This window comes from Pseudophryne corroboree, chromosome 8, assembly GCF_028390025.1.
Source record: "Pseudophryne corroboree isolate aPseCor3 chromosome 8, aPseCor3.hap2, whole genome shotgun sequence".
In the NCBI taxonomy this organism is placed as follows: Eukaryota; Metazoa; Chordata; class Amphibia; order Anura; family Myobatrachidae; genus Pseudophryne; species Pseudophryne corroboree.
This window is the reverse complement of record NC_086451.1, coordinates 278,974,636-278,980,078: the sequence shown is the minus strand read 5'-3', so window position 1 is coordinate 278,980,078 and position 5,443 is coordinate 278,974,636. Positions and strand designations below refer to the sequence as shown.

At 45.7% G+C, this 5,443-nt stretch overlaps 1 pseudogene; it reads left to right on the top strand.

The window, feature by feature from the left end:
* Positions 1–1,605: 1,605 nt before the first annotated feature.
* LOC134953673 (U1 spliceosomal RNA) lies at positions 1,606–1,755 on the top strand (annotated as a pseudogene).
* Positions 1,756–5,443: the final 3,688 nt, after the last annotated feature.

The following is a 5,443-nucleotide window of genomic DNA, read 5'->3' as shown; positions in this document are numbered from 1 at the left end:
TAAACTTTTCTGTAGAGCTTACGGGGGCGTAGCCCCTTATGACGGTGTTAAGAGCGCCCATAGGGCGCGATGAATCACCTAGTATATATATATATATATATATATATAACCTTATTGTGTCAGGACATTTTAAGTTCAGTAGGTGCCACTTCTAGAGGAAGGGGGAAGGAGACTCCAATGCTTCCAGCAGCAAAGGAAAATAGAGTACAGAGACCAATACTACAGCCATGATAATGTTCCAGTCAGTCCAAATTCTTCTGCTAGGCTATTCTGTAATCAGCACTGCGATACTGAAACTGCAGTACTGAAGAGATCTCCTGCATTAAGTGGGCATCCGAAGTGGTACACTCACAGTTTGTGAGTACACTGGGGGTGTTACAATGTTCGGTGGAGCAGGGGATACAAATTGGCCTAAGGTTGTGTGAACCTCCCTCTCTTTTGCATCTCCTGAGTTCTGTCAAAATCTCTTGTGTGGTGTACTTGAAAGAATGATTGGTTCATCTAACACTGAAGCTTTTTAATTGCTTATGGTTACCAATAAGTTACACAGTCAGAGGAAAAATCTTCTTTAGGTGATGCCTGTAATGCAACAGACATCAGAACTTATCTGATTACAGGTTTGACTATAAAAGTGGAACAGAGACCCAGTGGTCTAATGGATAGGACACTGGTCTCCTAAGCCAGGGATAGTGGTTTCAGGTCCCATATGGGATGAAATTCTTATAACGGACTAGTAATTTTGATGATCTTATCCAATAGACCTTGCCCATCTCTTTCAGTTAGAGAAGCCACGTATTTATGACCTATTTGTTAAACAAATATATTTGGTTGTTTTACCATCTTCTCAAAGATACAGAGATCCTGTGTAGCCTAATAGGTATTGCTCTGGCTGTATGAATTGAAGGACCGGGGATCAAACACAGGATGAGACATATATTAATGTTCATTTGGCTTCAGTATGGAAACAACCAGACAAGTGTTTCCATGTGCCCAAGAGATTACTATCTTTTTACTCTACTCAGTCTTCAATGACTGAAAAGTGGGAAAATTCCCCGTAGGTCAATCCATCAATGTACAAGAAAACATTCCTTCCTGTGATAAGCACGATTTCACTGAAGGATTCTTCTAGGAGAAAGATGGAGACAAATCTGAATTTATTGTTCTCAGCTGCAGGAGCACAGCTCAGATCAGCACGTATGAGTGTGAGATGTATAGAGTAGTGAAAAGATGGGCGGAACAATTGATGTAGGGTTTTGACTCTGGTATGCACACAGTTGAGCTTTGTGTTCTTGCTGAATTGAATCGTCATCTAATTCGGAGTAGCCACAAAAGACGTAAGTCAAGTTAGCACTAGTAATTCTGCTTCAGTGGTGGTGGCTAACACTGACTGAAGCACTTGGAAAAATGGATATTAAGCAGGCCTTTAAAAATCTCGCATTTCTATTGGATCGGGAATCAGATAAATAGCATTCCCAATCCACTAAAACTATCAATTCAGTCATTTTGGGCACCGCATTCCTTTCATGGCAGAGGTAGAGACTTGACCACTCAAGGAAGAGGTGGAAAAAGAGCAGGTGGTAGGACAGTTTTCCAGTCACCTGGGGGTTACACAGGTGGGGGCTGTCTAAATGGTTCTCTTAGGGCGAGGCTCACCAATTGCACTCCATATGTGCTGACCCCTGGGATTTCCTCAAATGCGGGAAACTCAGCTGCATTAGTTGTGGTAGGGGGGGACTGCGTTCGCACTTTCCCCTGGAAGGCGTTCCAACACATATGGCACCAAACTTCCACAGACCTATGGAGTCTAAAGTTAGTGTCTGACTGCAAGAAAAATAGATTTTGTAGTTTTATCTCAAACCAATGCGTCACAACACATTATTATCTGGCGGTTTATCGATTCAGGATGGAATTGATTCAATTGGTGATTGCAAAGAGCAGAGGAGCACTTGTTTTCTATGACATCAAGGATGCATACCTAACGTACATATACCTATTTAGGACCTGCACCAGGCTTTCTGTGGTTTACAATTTTAAATGGACACTATCAGTTTCAGACACTACTGTTCAAATTATTCTCAGTCCCCTGTGTCTTCACCAAGTTGATGTCAGTTAGGATCGTACATCTCAGAATGCGGGCAGCACCACAGTCCCATATTTAGACGATATATACTGATAAAAGTATAACTGGAAAGTTGTTATTCGTACAAACCCATATAAAGTATAAAATCAACATGGTTGGATGCTCAATTAAAAAAGGGGTTATAATGTACAGGACATCCATCAGATGGTCCTGATAATACTCAAACCATACAGTATCAGTACACCCTTGTAGTCACCTGTTGGGTAAACATGGTGACAATGTTCTAGGCACTACAATTGGGATGTGTCCACTGTAGGCTGTTTAATTAGATCTGTTGGCTATATGGTCAGTATCCCATCTACATATACATCAAGGAATAAAATTGTTTCCTCAGTCCAGGTTGTCTCTACTATAGGGGTTTCAGACCACAAGCCTGATGGTTGGTTAAAGAATTGGGATTGGGAATTAGATAAGTCTAATGACTGATGCAAGCCTCAGAGGTTGGAGTAGCAGTGGACCTAGATTTTCACTTCTCCATGATCAACCAGTAAGGATACAGTTGGGCAATTGTTATGCACACCAGTGCATGCAGGAATGTACTGGTGTCTGAACGTAGAGGGATGCAAAACAAATGAACTCACAGACAGACTGGGGAATATGACATTACGTACACAGAAGGTGATAGGGTAACAAAATCAACACAAAGTGAACAGAGAAGCCCAGAGGCTAAGAAACTGGGTGTCTCCCTAGTATTAGGAATGCTCAGATGGAAAGAAGCGAGATGTTGTGTTTTAATACGTAGAGGACCCGAAATGCTGTTGCTAAGGGCAACAGCAAAACCCTAAAGGGTTACCAACGGGTGTGGCAGTAAACTCCTTGGTCAGAGATGGAATAATAGACACAAGGAGAGTCTCCACAATCCTAGTCCTCACTTGCAGTGCACTGGTTCAGCTTACTGCCACTAAACTGACACCTGAACACCTTGCACAGTGAGAAAGGATTTTGGCAGGCAAGTCTGAGAATACAGCCGCAAACTTGCTAAGTTCACAGAGTAGCAAAAGAACCCCAGCAAGTTAAACGACTGACTCCAGTCTTACTGCTAGGTCTGGATTGGCAGAGTGTAGTACCAAATCCCAAGGCCTATTTGCAGTAAGCAACAAACAAATACAAAGCTACACAGTACTGGCTAACTTTCAGGAACTGACTAACCAACAAAGATTCAGCAGCATCTGCTTAACCTGAGAAGAGGGTTTATATAGCAGGTGCTGTCCACGCCCCACTCAGACCTCACAGACTGTGAGCACAAAAACCAGCACCGGATCCCCTGCAGTGCACAAAGCCTGTAACCACTGCACAGCAAAAGACCCGAACCGGAGTATCAGCTGCGCTCAGGTTACTCCACTAGCACTTGTCTCCCGGTTGCCATGACGACGTGGCAGCACAGGGCAGGAGACCCTAACAGTACCCCACCTCTGACGAGGGGTCAAAGAACCCCTACCACCGGGTTTATCGGGGAACTGCGAGAAGAAAGAGCGTATCAGTCTGGGGGCATGAAGATCACAACTGCGCACCCACGACCGCTCCTCCGGGCCACACCCCTTCCAGTGCACCAAAAATGACAGCCGACCCCGAACCATCTTGGAGTCAAGAATCCTTTCAACAACAAACTCCCTCTGGCCACGTATCAGAAGAGGAGAAGGTCTTCCACTGGAAGAATGATTACTAATCGCCCGTTTTAAAAGGGAACAATGAAATGTTTTATTGATACCCAAAGAACGGGGCAGATCTAACTGAAATGCTACCGGATTGATAACCCTAGTGATCTTATAAGGGCCGATGAACCGGGGGCCTAACTTATGAGATGGCTGTCTCAACTTCAAATTCTTGGTAGACAACCAGACGAAGTCTCCTAATTTGAAGCTGCAGGGTCTTTTCCGCTTATCAAAAACCCTTTTGGTCACTAATGACACAGACACAAGGGCTTTCTTCACTTTCCTCCAAATACCCCTAAGGACCGAAACCACAGAGGAACCACCAGGCGTGGAGTCCAGGGGGTCAAAAGAATTGGCCTTAGGATGATGCCCATACACACAAAGGAAGGGAGAGATCCCTGTAGCAGAGTGAGCCGTGTTGTTATAGGCAAACTCCTCCATGGACAGATGAGCAACCCAGTCAGTCTGACACTTGGAGACATAACACCTGAGGAACAGCTCCAAGGACTGGTTCACCCTTTCAGTCTGCCCATTAGACTGCGGATGGTAGCCTGATGACAAGCTGACAGAAATCTGGAGATCGGAACAAAATGCCCTCCAGAATTTGGCCACAAACTGGGATCCGCGGTCAGAGACCACATCAAGTGGCAACCCGTGGAGGCGCACAACATGCAGCATAAATAATTCAGACAGGCGTCTGGCCGATGGCAGCCCAACCAGTGGAACGAAGTGCACCATCTTTGAAAACCTGTCAACGACAACCCAGATGGCTGTCATCCCCGAGGATTTGGGCAAGTCCTCCACAAAATCCATTGAAATGTGGGTCCATGGCTTAGATGGAATAGAGAGTGGATGTAATGGGCCAACAGGAACCCCTCTAGGAGTCTTATTTCGGGCACAGATGTCACATGCCCGAACCCACTGATCCACATCCTTAGCCACCGAGGGCCACCACACCACCCTAGATAGCAACTCCCGAGTTCTGGCAATACCCGGGTGACCTGCCGACTTCTTGGCATGGAATTCCAGGAACACTCGCTGTCTTAACCTAGGAGGTACAAACAAAAGACCTACCGGAAGGTCTGGAGGAGCCTGCTCCTGTGCTCTAAGGACTAATGACAAGAGGTCCTGGGTAATGCCCACTTTAATACATGATGGGGACACAATGGGCAATGGCTCCTCGGTGGTCTCCTGGATTGGAGCAAAACTCCGTGAGAGCGCATCAGCCTTGATGTTTTTTGACCCAGGGCGATATGTTATCAAAAAATTAATGCGAGCAAAAAACAAAGCCCATCGTGCCTGCCTGGCATTGAGAAGCTTCGCTGACTCTAAATATGCCAAATTCTTATGGTCGGTGAGAATTGAGACCACAAACTTAGCCCCCTCAAGCCAGTGTCTCCACTCCTCGAGTGCATCCTTAAAAGCCAACAATTCCCGGTTACCCACGTCATAATTCATCTCGGCAGGCGAAAATTTACGGGAAAAGTAAGCACAGGGATGAAGGCGATTATCAGACACTCCCATCTGAGAGAGCACTGCCCCAATACCCATCTCAGAGGCATCCAGCTCCACCACAAAAGGACGCTCTGGATCTGGGTGTCGCAGCACCTTGGCCGAGACAAATGCCCTTTTGAGACGGGCAAAAGCCGCT